This window comes from Stegostoma tigrinum, chromosome 43, assembly GCF_030684315.1.
Source record: "Stegostoma tigrinum isolate sSteTig4 chromosome 43, sSteTig4.hap1, whole genome shotgun sequence".
NCBI classification, from domain to species: Eukaryota; Metazoa; Chordata; class Chondrichthyes; order Orectolobiformes; family Stegostomatidae; genus Stegostoma; species Stegostoma tigrinum.
In genome coordinates this window covers 13,343,432-13,356,946 of record NC_081396.1, presented here as the reverse complement: position 1 = coordinate 13,356,946, position 13,515 = coordinate 13,343,432, and the positions used below count along the sequence as shown (strand labels likewise).

General features: G+C 72.6%; 1 protein-coding gene across 3 annotated transcripts in view; it reads left to right on the top strand.

The window, feature by feature from the left end:
• The window catches only part of LOC125449040 (zinc finger protein 239-like), a 249,880-nt gene that overhangs the window by 58,364 nt on the left and 178,001 nt on the right, over positions 1-13,515 (top strand). The gene's annotated exons all lie outside the window — the stretch shown is intronic.

The window sequence follows — 13,515 nt, the reverse complement described above, 5'->3', positions numbered from 1 at the left end:
AGCATAGCCTTCCTCAGTTTTTTCATAGTCTGCAGAATTCTAACAAAATACTTTAACTGTTCTAAACAAGAGATAGAAGTTACAGAGACAGAGACTGCATTGTTTTAAATGACAAAGGAAATACTTTTGTAAAGGGCAAAAAGTGTAGCAATGAGATAAGTACAGGAATAAAAGATGGATCCAGAAAAGGTGTGAATGCTTTCAACAAATCGCCGTGAGCGGGTCAGGGCTGCGGGGGGCAAGTCGCCGTCAGCGGGTCAGGGCTGCGGGGGGCAAGTCGCCGTGAGCGGGTCAGGGCTGCGGGGGACAAGTCGCAGTGAGCGGGTCAGGGCTGCGGGGGGCCAATTCGCCGTGAGCGGGTCAGGGCTGTGGGACGCAAGTGGCCGTAAGCGGTTCAGGGCTGCGGGACGCAAGTGGCCGTGAGCGGGTCAGGGCTGCGGGGGGCAAGTCGCCGTGAGCGCAAAAGGACTGCGGGAGGCAGGTCGCAGTGAGCGGGCCAGGGCTGCGGGGGTCAAGTCGCCGTGAGCGGGTCAGGGCTGCGGGGGGCAAGTCGCCGTGAGCGAGTCAGGGCTGCGGGGGGCAAGTTGCCGTGAGCGCAAAAGGACTGCGGGGGACAACTCGCCGTGAGCGGGTCAGGGCTGCGGGGGCCAAGTCGCCGTGAGCGCAAAAGGACTGCGGGGGACAAGTCGCCGTGAGCGGGTCAGGGCTGCGGGGGGCCAAGTCGCCGTGAGCGGGTCAGGGCTGCGGGGCGCAAGTCGCCGTGAGCGGGTCAGGGCTGCGGGGCGCAAGTCGCCGTGAGCGCAAAAGGACTGCAGGGGGCAAGTCGCCGGGAGCGCAAAAGGACTGCGGGGGGCAAGTCGCCGTGAGCGGGTCAGGGCTGCGGGGGGCAAGTCGCCGTGAGCGGGTCAGGGCTGCGGGGGGCAAGTCGCCGCGAGCGCAAAAGGACTGCGGGGGACAAGTCGCCGTGAGCGGGTCAGGGCTGCGGGGGGCAAGTCGCCGTGAGCGGGTCAGGGCTGCGGGGGGCAAATCGCCGTGAGCGCAAAAGGACTGCGGGGGACAAGTCGCCGAGAGCGGGTCAGGGCTGCGGGGGCGCAAGTCGCCGTGAGCGCAAAAGGACTGCGGGGGACAAGTCGCCGTGAGCGGGTCAGGGCTGCGGGGGGCCAAGTCGCCGTGAGCGGGTCAGGGCTGAGGGGCGCAAGTCGCCGTGAGCGGGTCAGGGCTGCGGGGGGCAAGTCGCCGTGAGCGGGTCAGGGCTGCGGGGGGACAAGTCGCCGTGAGCGGGTCAGGGCTGCGGGGGGCCAAGTCGCCGTGAGCGGGTCAGGGCTGCGGGGGGCAAGTCGCCGTGAGCGGGTCAGGGCAGCGGGGGGCAAGTCGCCATGAGCGCAAAAGGACTGCGGGGGAAAAGTCGCCGTGAGCGGGTCAGGGCTGCGGGGGCCAGACCCGTGAGCGCGACGGGGCTGCGGGGTCGGTCCCCATGAGCGCGACGGGGCTGCGGGGTCCGGTCCCCCTGAGCTTGTCAGGGCTGCGGGAGACGGTCCCCGTGAGCGGGTCAGGGCTGCGGGGGACGGTCCCCCGAACGGTTCAGGGCTGCGGTGGCAAATAGCTGACCGCGGGTCAGGGGTGCGGGGGAGCCGGTACCCGTGAGCGGGAAAGGGCTGCGGGGGGCAAGTCGCCGTGAGCGGGTCAGGGCTGCGGGGGGCAAATCGCCGTGAGCGCAAAAGGACTGCGGGGGACAAGTCGCCGTGAGCGGGTCAGGGCTGCGGGGGGCAAGTCGCCGTGAGCGGGTCAGGGCTGCGGGGGGCAAATCGCCGTGAGCGCAAAAGGACTGCGGGGGACAAGTCGCCGAGAGCGGGTCAGGGCGGCGGGGGCGCAAGTCGCCGTGAGCGCAAAAGGACTGCGGGGGACAAGTCGCCGTGAGCGGGTCAGGGCTGCGGGGGGCCAAGTCGCCGTGAGCGGGTCAGGGCTGCGGGGCGCAAGTCGCCGTGAGCGGGTCAGGGCTGCGGGGGGCAAGTCGCCGTGAGCGGGTCAGGGCTGCGGGGGGACAAGTCGCCGTGAGCGGGTCAGGGCTGCGGGGGGCCAAGTCGCCGTGAGCGGGTCAGGGCTGCGGGGGGCAAGTCGCCGTGAGCGGGTCAGGGCTGCGGGGGGCAAGTCGCCGTGAGCGGGTCAGGGCAGCGGGGGGGCAAGTCGCCATGAGCGCAAAAGGACTGCGGGGGAAAAGTCGCCGTGAGCGGGTCAGGGCTGCGGGGGCCAAGTCGCCATGAGCGCAAAAGGACTGCGGGGGACACGTCGCCGTGAGCGGGTCAGGGCTGCGGGGGGCCAAGTCGCCGTGAGCGGGTCAGGGCTGCGGGGCGCAAGTCGCCGTGAGCGGGTCAGGGCTGCGGGGGGCAAGTCGCCGTGAGCGGGTCAGGGCTGCGGGGGGCAAGTCGCCGTGAGCGGGTCAGGGCTGCGGGGGGCAAGTCGCCGTGAGCGCAAAAGTACTGCAGGGGACAAGTCGCCGTGAGCGGGTCAGGGCTGCGGGGGCCAAGTCGCCGTGAGCGCAAAAGGAATGCGGGGGACAAGTCGCCGTGAGCGGGTCAGGGCTGCGGGGGGCCAAGTCGCCGTGGGCGGGTCAGGGCTGCGGGGCGCAAGTCGCCGTGAGCGGGTCAGGGCTGCGGGGGGCAAGTCGCCGTGAGCGCAAAAGGACTGCGGGGGCAAGTCGCCGTGAGCGGGTCAGGGCTGCGGGGGGCAAGTCGCCGTGAGCGGGTCAGGGCTGCGGGGGGCAAGTCGCCGTGAGCGCAAAAGGACTGTGGGGGACAAGTCGCCGTGAGCGGGTCAGGGCTGCGGGGGGCAAGTCGCCGTGAGCGGGTCAGGGCTGCGGGGGGCAAGTCGCCGTGAGCGCAAAAGGACTGTGGGGGACAAGTCGCCGTGAGCGGGTCAGGGCAGCAGGGGGCAAGTCGCCGTGAGCGGGTCAGGGCTGCGGGGGGCAAGTCGCCGTGAGCACAAAAGGACTGCGGGGGACAAGTCGCCGTGAGCGGGTCAGGGCTGCGGGGGCCAAGTCGCCGTGAGCGCAAAAGGACTGCGGGGGACAAGTCGCCGTGAGCGGGTCAGGGCTGCGGGGGGCCAAGTCGCCGTGAGCGGGTCAGGGCTGCGGGGGGCAAGTCGCCGTGAGCGGGTCAGGGCTGCGGGGGGCAAGTCGCCGTGAGCGCAAAAGGACTGCGGGGGGCAAGTCGCCGTGATCGGGTCAGGGCTGCGGGGGACAAATCGCCGTGAGCGGGTCAGGGCTGCGGGGGGCAAGTCGCCGTGAGCGGGTCAGGGCTGCGGGGGGCAAGTCGCCGTGAGCGGGTCAGGGCTGCGGGGGGCAAGTCGCCGTGAGCGGGTCAGGGCTGCGGGGGGCAAGTTGCCGTGAGCGCAAAAGGACTGTGGGGGACAAGTCGCAGTGAGCGGGTCAGGGCTGCGGGGGGCCAAGTCGCCGTGAGCGGGTCAGGGCTGCGGGGGGCAAGTCGCCGTGAGCGCAAAAGGACTGCAGGAGGCAAGTCGCAGTGAGCGGGTCAGGGCTGCGGGGGGTAAGTCGCCGTGAGCGGGTCAGGGCTGCGGGGGGCAAGTCGCCGTGAGCGGGTCAGGGCTGCGGGGAGCAAGTTGCCGTGAGCGAGTCAGGGCTGCGGGGGGCAAGTTGCCGTGAGCGCACAAGGACTGCGGGGGACAAGTCGCCGTCAGCGGGTCAGGGCGGCGGGGGACAAGTCGCCGTGAGCAGGTCAGGGCTGCGGGGGGCCAAGTCGCCGTGAGCGGGTCAGGGCTGCGGGGCGCAAGTCGCCGTGAGCGGGTCAGGGCTGCCGGGGGCAAGTCGCCGTGAGCGCAAAAGGACTGCAGGGGGCAAGTCGCCGGGAGCGCAAAAGGACTGCGGGGGGCAAGTCGCCGTGAGCGGGTCAGGGCTGCGGGGGGCAAGTCGCCGTGAGCGGGTCAGGGCTGCGGGGGGCAAGTCGCCGTGAGCGCAAAAGGACTGCGGGGGGCAAGTCGCCGTGATCGGGTCAGGGCTGCGGGGGGCAAATCGCCGTGAGCGGGTCAGGGCTGCGGGGGGCAAGTCGCCGTGAGCGGGTCAGGGCTGCGGGGGGCAAGTCGCCGTGAGCGGGTCAGGGCTGCAGGGGGCAAGTCGCCGTGAGCGGGTCAGGGCTGCGGGGGGCAAGTCGCCGTGAGCGCAAAAGGACTGCGGGGGACAAGTCGCAGTGAGCGGGTCAGGGCTGCGGGTGGGCCAAGTCGCCGTGAGCGGGTCAGGGCTGCGGGACGCAAGTGGCCGTGAGCGGGTCAGGGCTGCGGGACGCAAGTGGCCGTGAGCGGGTCAGGGCTGCGGGGGGCAAGTCGCCGTGAGCGCAAAAGGACTGCGGGAGGCAAGTCGCAGTGAGCGGGTCAGGGCTGCGGGGGGGCAAGTCGCCGTGAGCGGGTCAGGGCTGCGGGGGGCAAGTCGCCATGAGCGGGTCAGGGCTGCGGGGGGCAAGTCGCCGTGAGCGAGTCAGGGCTGCGGGGGGCAAGTTGCCGTGAGCGCAAAAGGACTGCAGGGGACAAGTCGCCGTGAGCGGGTCAGGGCTGCGGGGGCCAAGTCGCCGTGAGCGCAAAAGGACTGCGGGGGACAAGTCGCCGTGAGCGGGTCAGGGCTGCGGGGGGCCAAGTCGCCGTGAGCGGGTCAGGGCTGCGGGGCGCAAGTCGCCGTGAGCGGGTCAGGGCTGCGGGGGGCAAGTCGCCGGGAGCGCAAAAGGACTGCGGGGGGCAAGTCGCCGTGAGCGGGTCAGGGCTGCGGGGGGCAAGTTGCCGTGAGCGGGTCAGGGCTGCGGGGGGCAAGTCTCCGTGAGCGCAAAAGGACTGCAGGGGGCAAGTCGCCGGGAGCGCAAAAGGACTGCGGGGGGCAAGTCGCAGTGAGCGGGTCAGGGCTGCGGGGGGCAAGTTGCCGTGAGCGGGTCAGGGCTGCGGGGGGCAAGTCGCCGTGAGCGGGTCAGGGCTGCGGGGGGCAAATCGCCGTGAGCGCAAAAGGACTGCGGGGGACAAGTCGCCGTGAGCGGGTCAGTGCTGCGGGGGACAAGTCGCCGTGAGCGCAAAAGGACTGCGGGGGACAAGTCGCCGTGAGCGGGTCAGGGCTGCGGGGGGCAAGTCGCCGTGAGCGGGTCAGGGCTGCGGGGCGCAAGTCGCCGTGAGCGGGTCAGGGCTGCGGGGCGCAAGTCGCCGTGAGCGGGTCAGGGCTGCGGGGGGCAAGTCACCGTGAGCGGGTCAGGGCTGCGGGGGGACAAGTCGCCGTGAGCGGGTCGGGGCTGCGGGGGGCAAGTCGCCGTGAGCGGGTCGGGGCTGCGGGGCGCAAGTCGCCGTGAGCGGGTCAGGGCTGCGGGGGGCAAGTTGCCGTGAGCGCAAAAGACTGCGGGGGGCAAGTCGCCGTGAGCGGGTCACGGCTGCTGGGGGCAAGTCGCCGTGAGCGGGTCAGGGCTGCGGGGGACAAGTCGCCGTGAGCGCAAAAGTACTGCAGGGGACAAGTCGCCGTGAGCGGGTCAGGGCTGCGGGGGCCAAGTCGCCGTGAGCGCAAAAGGACTGCGGGGGACAAGTCGCCGTGAGCGGGTCAGGGCTGCGGGGGGCCAAGTCGCCGTAGGCGGGTCAGGGCTGCGGGGCGCAAGTCGCCGTGAGCGGGTCAGGGCTGCGGGGGGCCAAGTCGCCGTAGGCGGGTCAGGGCTGCGGGGCGCAAGTTGCCGTGAGCGGGTCAGGGCTGCGGGGGGCAAGTCGCCGTGAGCGCAAAAGGACTGCGGGGGACAAGTCGCCGTGAGCGGGTCAGGGCTGCGGGGCGCAAGTCGCCGTGAGCGGGTCAGGGCTGCGGGGGGCAAGTCGCCGTGAGCGCAAAAGGACTGCGGGGGGCAAGTCGCCGTGAGCGGGTCAGGGATGCGGGGGGCAAGTCGCTGTGAGCGGGTCAGGGCTGCGGGGGGCAAGTCGCCGTGAGCGGGTCAGGGCTGCGGGGGGCATGTCGCAGTGTGCGGGTCAGGGCTGCGGGGGGCAAGTCGCCGTCAGCGGGTCAGGGCTGCGGGGGGCAAGTCGCCGTGAGCGGGACGGGGCTGCGGGGGTAAGTCGCCGTGAGCGCAAAAGGACTGTGGGGGACAAGTCGCCGTGAGCGGGTCAGGGCTGCGGGGGGCAAGTCGCCGTGAGTGGGTCAGGGCTGCGGGGGGACAAGTCGCTGTGGGCGGGTCAGGGCTGCGGGGGGCCAAGTCGCCGTGAGCGGGTCAGGGCTGCGGGACGCAAGTGGCCGTGAGCGGGTCAGGGCTGCGGGGGGCAAGTCGCCGTGAGCGAGTCAGGGCTGCGGGGGGCAAGTGGCCGTGAGCGGGTCAGGGCTGCGGGGGCCAAGTCGCCGTGAGCGCAAAAGGACCGCGGGGGACAAGTCGCCGTGAGCGGGTCAGGGCTGCGGGGGGCCAAGTCGCCGTGAGCGCAAAAGGACTGCGGGGGACAAGTCGCCGTGAGCGGGTCACGGCTGCGGGGGGCAAGTCGCCGTGAGCGGGTCAGGGCTGCGGGGGGCAAGTCGCCGTGAGCGCAAAAGTACTGCGGGGGACAAGTCGCCGTGAGCGGGTCAGGGCTGCGGGGGCCAAGTCGCCGTGAGCGCAAAAGGACTGCGGGGGACAAGTCGCCGTGAGCGGGTCAGGGCTGCGGGGGGCCAAGTCGCCGTAGGCGGGTCAGGGCTGCGGGGCGCAAGTCGCCGTCAGCGGGTCAGGGCTGCGGGGGGACAAGTCGCCGTGACCGGGTCAGGGCTGCGGGGGGGCAAGTCGCCGTGAGCGGGTCAGGGCTGCGGGGGGCAAGTCGCCGTGAGCGGGTCAGGGCTGCGGGGGGCAAGTCGCCGTGAGCGGGTCAGGGCTGCGGGGGGCAAGTCGCCGTGAGCGGGTCAGGGCTGCGGGGGGCAAGTCGCCGTGAGCGCAAAAGGACTGCGGGGGAAAAGTCGCCGTGAGCGGGTCAGGGCTGTGGGGGCCAAGTCGCCGTGAGCGCAAAAGGACTGCGGGGGACAAGTCGCCGTGAGCGGGTCAGGGCTGCGGGGGGCCAAGTCGCCGTGAGCGGGTCAGGGCTGCGGGGCGCAAGTCGCCGTGAGCGGGTCAGGGCTGCGGGGGCCAAGTCGCCGTGAGCGGGTCAGGGCTGCGGGGGGCAAGTCGCCGTGAGCGGGTCAGGGCTGCGGGGGGCAAGTCGCCGTGAGCGCAAAAGGACTGCGGGGGACAAGTTGCCGTGAGCGGGTCAGGGCTGCGGGGGGCAAGTCGCCGTGAGCGCAAAAGGACTGCGGGGGACAAGTCGCCGTGAGCGGGCCAGGGCTGCGGGGCGCAAGTCGCCGTGAGCGGGTCAGGGCTGCGGGGGCCAAGTCGCCGTGAGCGCAAAAGGACTGCGGGGGACAAGTCGCCGTAGGCGGGTCAGGGCTGCGGGGCGCAAGTCGCCGTGAGCGGGTCAGGGCTGCGGGGGGACAAGTCGCCGTGACCGGGTCAGGGCTGCGGGGGGGCAAGTCGCCGTGAGCGGGTCAGGGCTGCGGGGGGCAAGTCGCCGTGAGCGGGTCAGGGCTGCGGGGGGCAAGTCGCCGTGAGCGGGTCAGGGCTGCGGGGGGCAAGTCGCCGTGAGCGCAAAAGGACTGCGGGGGAAAAGTCGCCGTGAGCGGGTCAGGGCTGTGGGGGCCAAGTCGCCGTGAGCGCAAAAGGACTGCGGGGGACAAGTCGCCGTGAGCGGGTCAGGGCTGCGGGGGGCCAAGTCGCCGTGAGCGGGTCAGGGCTGCGGGGCGCAAGTCGCCGTGAGCGGGTCAGGGCTGCGGGGGGCAAGTCGCCGTGAGCGGGTCAGGGCTGCGGGGGGCAAGTCGCCGTGAGCGGGTCAGGGCTGCGGGGGGCAAGTCGCCGTGAGCGCAAAAGGACTGCGGGGGAAAAGTCGCCGTGAGCGGGTCAGGGCTGTGGGGGCCAAGTCGCCGTGAGCGCAAAAGGACTGCGGGGGACAAGTCGCCGTGAGCGGGTCAGGGCTGCGGGGGGCCAAGTCGCCGTGAGCGGGTCAGGGCTGCGGGGCGCAAGTCGCCGTGAGCGGGTCAGGGCTGCGGGGGGCAAGTCGCCGTGAGCGGGTCAGGGCTGCGGGGGGCAAGTCGCCGTGAGCGGGTCAGGGCTGCGGGGGGCAAGTCCCCGTGAGCGGGTCAGGGCTGCGGGGGGCAAGTCGCCGTGAGCGCAAAAGGACTGCGGGGGACAAGTCGCCGTGAGCGGGTCAGGGCTGCGGGGGGCAAGTCGCCGTGAGCGGGTCAGGGCTGCGGGGGGCAAGTCGCCGTGAGCGCAAAAGGACTGCGGGGGACAAGTCGCCGTGAGCGGGCCAGGGCTGCGGGGCGCAAGTCGCCGTGAGCGGGTCAGGGCTGCGGGGGGCAAGTCGCCGTGAGCGGATCAGGGCTGCGGGGGGCAAGTCGCCGTGAGCGCAAAAGGACTGCAGGGGACAAGTTGCCGTGAGCGGGTCAGGGCTGCGGGGGCCAAGTCGCCGTGAGCGCAAAAGGACTGCGGGGGACAAGTCGCCGTCAGCAGGTCAGGGCTGCGGGGGGCAAAGTCGCCGTGAGCGGGTCAGGGCTGCGGGGCGCAAGTCGCCGTGAGCGGGTCAGGGCTGCGGGGGGGCAAGTCGCCGTGAGCGCAAAAGGACTGCGGGGGGCAAGTCGCCGTGAGCGGGTCAGGGCTGCGGGGGGCAAGTCGCCGTGAGCGGATCAGGGCTGCGGGGGGGCAAGTCGCCGTGAGCGGATCAGGGCTGCGGGGGGCCAAGTCGCCGTGAGCGGGTCAGGGCTGCGGGGCGCAAGTCGCCATGAGCGGGTCAGGGCTGCGGGGGGCAAGTCGCCGTGAGCGGGTCAGGGCTGCGGGGGGCAAGTCGCCGTGAGCGCAAAAGTACTGCGGGGGACAAGTCGCCGTGAGCGGGTCAGGGCTGCGGGGGCCAAGTCGCCGTGAGCGCAAAAGGACTGCGGGGGACAAGTCGCCGTCAGCGGGTCAGGGCTGCGGGGGGCAAGTCGCCGTGAGCGGGTCAGGGCTGCGGGGGGCAAGTCGCCGTGTGCGGGCAGGGCTGCGGGGGGCAAGTCGCCGTGAGCGGGTCAGGGCTGCGGGGGGCAAGCCGCCGTGAGCGGGTCAGGGCTGCGGGGGGCAAGCCGCCGTGAGCGGGTCAGGGCTGCGGGGGGCAAGTCGCCGTGACCGGGTCAGGGCTGCGGGGGGCAAGTCGCCGTGAGCGGGTCAGGGCTGCGGGGGGCAAGTCGCCGTGAGCGGGTCAGGGCTGCGGGGGGCAAGTCGCCGTGAGCGGGTCAGGGCTGCGGGGGGCAAGTCGCCGTGAGCGGGTCAGGGCTGCGGGGGGCAAGTCGCCGTGAGCGCAAAAGGACTGCAGGGGACAAGTCGCCGTGAGCGGGTCAGGGCTGCGGGGGCCAAGTCGCCGTGAGCGCAAAAGGACTGCGGGGGACAAGTCGCCGTCAGCGGGTCAGGGCTGCGGGGGGCAAGTCGCCGTGAGCGGGTCAGGGCTGCGGGGGGCAAGTCGCCGTGTGCGGGCAGGGCTGCGGGGGGCAAGTCGCCGTGAGCGGGTCAGGGCTGCGGGGGGCAAGCCGCCGTGAGCGGGTCAGGGCTGCGGGGGGCAAGCCGCCGTGAGCGGGTCAGGGCTGCGGGGGGCAAGCCGCCGTCAGCGGGTCAGGGCTGCGGGGGGCAAGCCGCCGTCAGCGGGTCAGGGCTGCGGGGGGCAAGTCGCCGTGAGCGGGTCAGGGCTGCGGGGGCCAAGTCGCCGTGAGCGCAAAAGGACTGCGGGGGACAAGTCGCCGTCAGCGGGTCAGGGCTGCGGGGGGCAAGTCGCCGTGAGCGGGTCAGGGCTGCGGGGGGCAAGTCGCCGTGTGCGGGCAGGGCTGCGGGGGGCAAGTCGCCGTGAGCGGGTCAGGGCTGCGGGGGGCAAGCCGCCGTGAGCGGGTCAGGGCTGCGGGGGGCAAGCCGCCGTGAGCGGGTCAGGGCTGCGGGGGGCAAGCCGCCGTCAGCGGGTCAGGGCTGCGGGGGGCAAGCCGCCGTCAGCGGGTCAGGGCTGCGGGGGGCAAGTCGCCGTGAGCGGGTCAGGGCTGCGGGGGGCAAGTCGCCGTGAGCGGGTCAGGGCTGCGGGGGGCAAGTCGCCGTGAGCGCAAAAGGACTGCGGGGGACAAGTCGCCGTGAGCGGGTCAGGGCTGCGGGGCGCAAGTCGCCGTGAGCGGGTCAGGGCTGCGGGGCACAAGTCGCCGTGAGCGGGTCAGGGCTGCGGGGGGCCAAGTCGCCGTGAGCGGGTCAGGGCTGCGGGGGGCCAAGTCGCCGTGAGCGGGTCAGGGCTGCGGGGCGCCAAGTCGCCGTGAGCGGGTCAGGGCTGCGGGGGGCAAGTAGCCGTGAGCGCAAAAGGACTGCGGGGGACAAGTCGCCGTGAGCGGGCCAGGGCTGCGGGAGGCAAGTCGCCGTGAGCGGGCCAGGGCTGCGGGGGGCAAGTCGCCGTCAGCGGGTCAGGGCTGCGGGGGGCAAGTCGCCGTGAGCGGGTCAGGGCTGCGGGGGGCAAGTCGCCGTGAGCGGGTCAGGGCTGCGGGGGGCAAGTCGCCGTGAGCGGGTCAGGGCTGCGGGGGGCAAGTTGCCGTGAGCGGGTCAGGGCTGCGGGGGGAAGTCACCGTGAGCGGGTCAGGGCTGCGGGGGGCAAGTCGCCGTGAGCGCAAAAGGACTGCGGGGGGCGCAAGTCGCCGTGAGCGCAAAAGGACTGCGGGGGGCGCAAGTCGCCGTGAGCGCAAAAGGACTGCGGGGGGCCAAGTCGCCGTGAGCGCAAAAGGACTGCGGGGGGCAAGTCGCCGTGAGCGGGTCAGGGCTGCGGGGGGCAACTCGCCGTGAGCGCAAAAGGACTGCGGGGGGCAAGTCGCCGTGAGCGCAAAAGGACTGCGGGGGGCCAAGTCGCCGTGAGCGCAAAAGGACTGCGGGGGGCAAGTCGCCGTGAGAGGGTCAGGGCTGCGGGGGGCAACTCGCCGTGAGCGCAAAAGGACTGCGGGGCGCAAGTCGCCGTGAGCGGGTCAGGGCTGCGGGGGGCCAAGTCGCCGTAGGCGGGTCAGGGCTGCGGGGCGCAAGTCGCCGTGAGCGGGTCAGGGCTGCGGGGGGCCAAGTCGCCGTAGGCGGGTCAGGGCTGCGGGGCGCAAGTTGCCGTGAGCGGGTCAGGGCTGCGGGGGGCAAGTCGCCGTGAGCGCAAAAGGACTGCGGGGGACAAGTCGCCGTGAGCGGGTCAGGGCTGCGGGGCGCAAGTCGCCGTGAGCGGGTCAGGGCTGCGGGGGGCAAGTCGCCGTGAGCGCAAAAGGACTGCGGGGGGCAAGTCGCCGTGAGCGGGTCAGGGATGCGGGGGGCAAGTCGCTGTGAGCGGGTCAGGGCTGCGGGGGGCAAGTCGCCGTGAGCGGGTCAGGGCTGCGGGGGGCATGTCGCAGTGTGCGGGTCAGGGCTGCGGGGGGCAAGTCGCCGTCAGCGGGTCAGGGCTGCGGGGGGCAAGTCGCCGTGAGCGGGACGGGGCTGCGGGGGTAAGTCGCCGTGAGCGCAAAAGGACTGTGGGGGACAAGTCGCCGTGAGCGGGTCAGGGCTGCGGGGGGCAAGTCGCCGTGAGTGGGTCAGGGCTGCGGGGGGACAAGTCGCTGTGGGCGGGTCAGGGCTGCGGGGGGCCAAGTCGCCGTGAGCGGGTCAGGGCTGCGGGACGCAAGTGGCCGTGAGCGGGTCAGGGCTGCGGGGGGCAAGTCGCCGTGAGCGAGTCAGGGCTGCGGGGGGCAAGTGGCCGTGAGCGGGTCAGGGCTGCGGGGGCCAAGTCGCCGTGAGCGCAAAAGGACCGCGGGGGACAAGTCGCCGTGAGCGGGTCAGGGCTGCGGGGGGCCAAGTCGCCGTGAGCGCAAAAGGACTGCGGGGGACAAGTCGCCGTGAGCGGGTCACGGCTGCGGGGGGCAAGTCGCCGTGAGCGGGTCAGGGCTGCGGGGGGCAAGTCGCCGTGAGCGCAAAAGTACTGCGGGGGACAAGTCGCCGTGAGCGGGTCAGGGCTGCGGGGGCCAAGTCGCCGTGAGCGCAAAAGGACTGCGGGGGACAAGTCGCCGTGAGCGGGTCAGGGCTGCGGGGGGCCAAGTCGCCGTAGGCGGGTCAGGGCTGCGGGGCGCAAGTCGCCGTCAGCGGGTCAGGGCTGCGGGGGGACAAGTCGCCGTGACCGGGTCAGGGCTGCGGGGGGGCAAGTCGCCGTGAGCGGGTCAGGGCTGCGGGGGGCAAGTCGCCGTGAGCGGGTCAGGGCTGCGGGGGGCAAGTCGCCGTGAGCGGGTCAGGGCTGCGGGGGGCAAGTCGCCGTGAGCGGGTCAGGGCTGCGGGGGGCAAGTCGCCGTGAGCGCAAAAGGACTGCGGGGGAAAAGTCGCCGTGAGCGGGTCAGGGCTGTGGGGGCCAAGTCGCCGTGAGCGCAAAAGGACTGCGGGGGACAAGTCGCCGTGAGCGGGTCAGGGCTGCGGGGGGCCAAGTCGCCGTGAGCGGGTCAGGGCTGCGGGGCGCAAGTCGCCGTGAGCGGGTCAGGGCTGCGGGGGCCAAGTCGCCGTGAGCGGGTCAGGGCTGCGGGGGGCAAGTCGCCGTGAGCGGGTCAGGGCTGCGGGGGGCAAGTCGCCGTGAGCGCAAAAGGACTGCGGGGGACAAGTTGCCGTGAGCGGGTCAGGGCTGCGGGGGGCAAGTCGCCGTGAGCGCAAAAGGACTGCGGGGGACAAGTCGCCGTGAGCGGGCCAGGGCTGCGGGGCGCAAGTCGCCGTGAGCGGGTCAGGGCTGCGGGGGCCAAGTCGCCGTGAGCGCAAAAGGACTGCGGGGGACAAGTCGCCGTGAGCGGGTCAGGGCTGCGGGGGGCCAAGTCGCCGTAGGCGGGTCAGGGCTGCGGGGCGCAAGTCGCCGTGAGCGGGTCAGGGCTGCGGGGGGACAAGTCGCCGTGACCGGGTCAGGGCTGCGGGGGGGCAAGTCGCCGTGAGCGGGTCAGGGCTGCGGGGGGCAAGTCGCCGTGAGCGGGTCAGGGCTGCGGGGGGCAAGTCGCCGTGAGCGGGTCAGGGCTGCGGGGGGCAAGTCGCCGTGAGCGCAAAAGGACTGCGGGGGAAAAGTCGCCGTGAGCGGGTCAGGGCTGTGGGGGCCAAGTCGCCGTGAGCGCAAAAGGACTGCGGGGGACAAGTCGCCGTGAGCGGGTCAGGGCTGCGGGGGGCCAAGTCGCCGTGAGCGGGTCAGGGCTGCGGGGCGCAAGTCGCCGTGAGCGGGTCAGGGCTGCGGGGGGCAAGTCGCCGTGAGCGGGTCAGGGCTGCGGGGGGCAAGTCGCCGTGAGCGGGTCAGGGCTGCGGGGGGCAAGTCGCCGTGAGCGCAAAAGGACTGCGGGGGAAAAGTCGCCGTGAGCGGGTCAGGGCTGTGGGGGCCAAGTCGCCGTGAGCGCAAAAGGACTGCGGGGGACAAGTCGCCGTGAGCGGGTCAGGGCTGCGGGGGGCCAAGTCGCCGTGAGCGGGTCAGGGCTGCGGGGCGCAAGTCGCCGTGAGCGGGTCAGGGCTGCGGGGGGCAAGT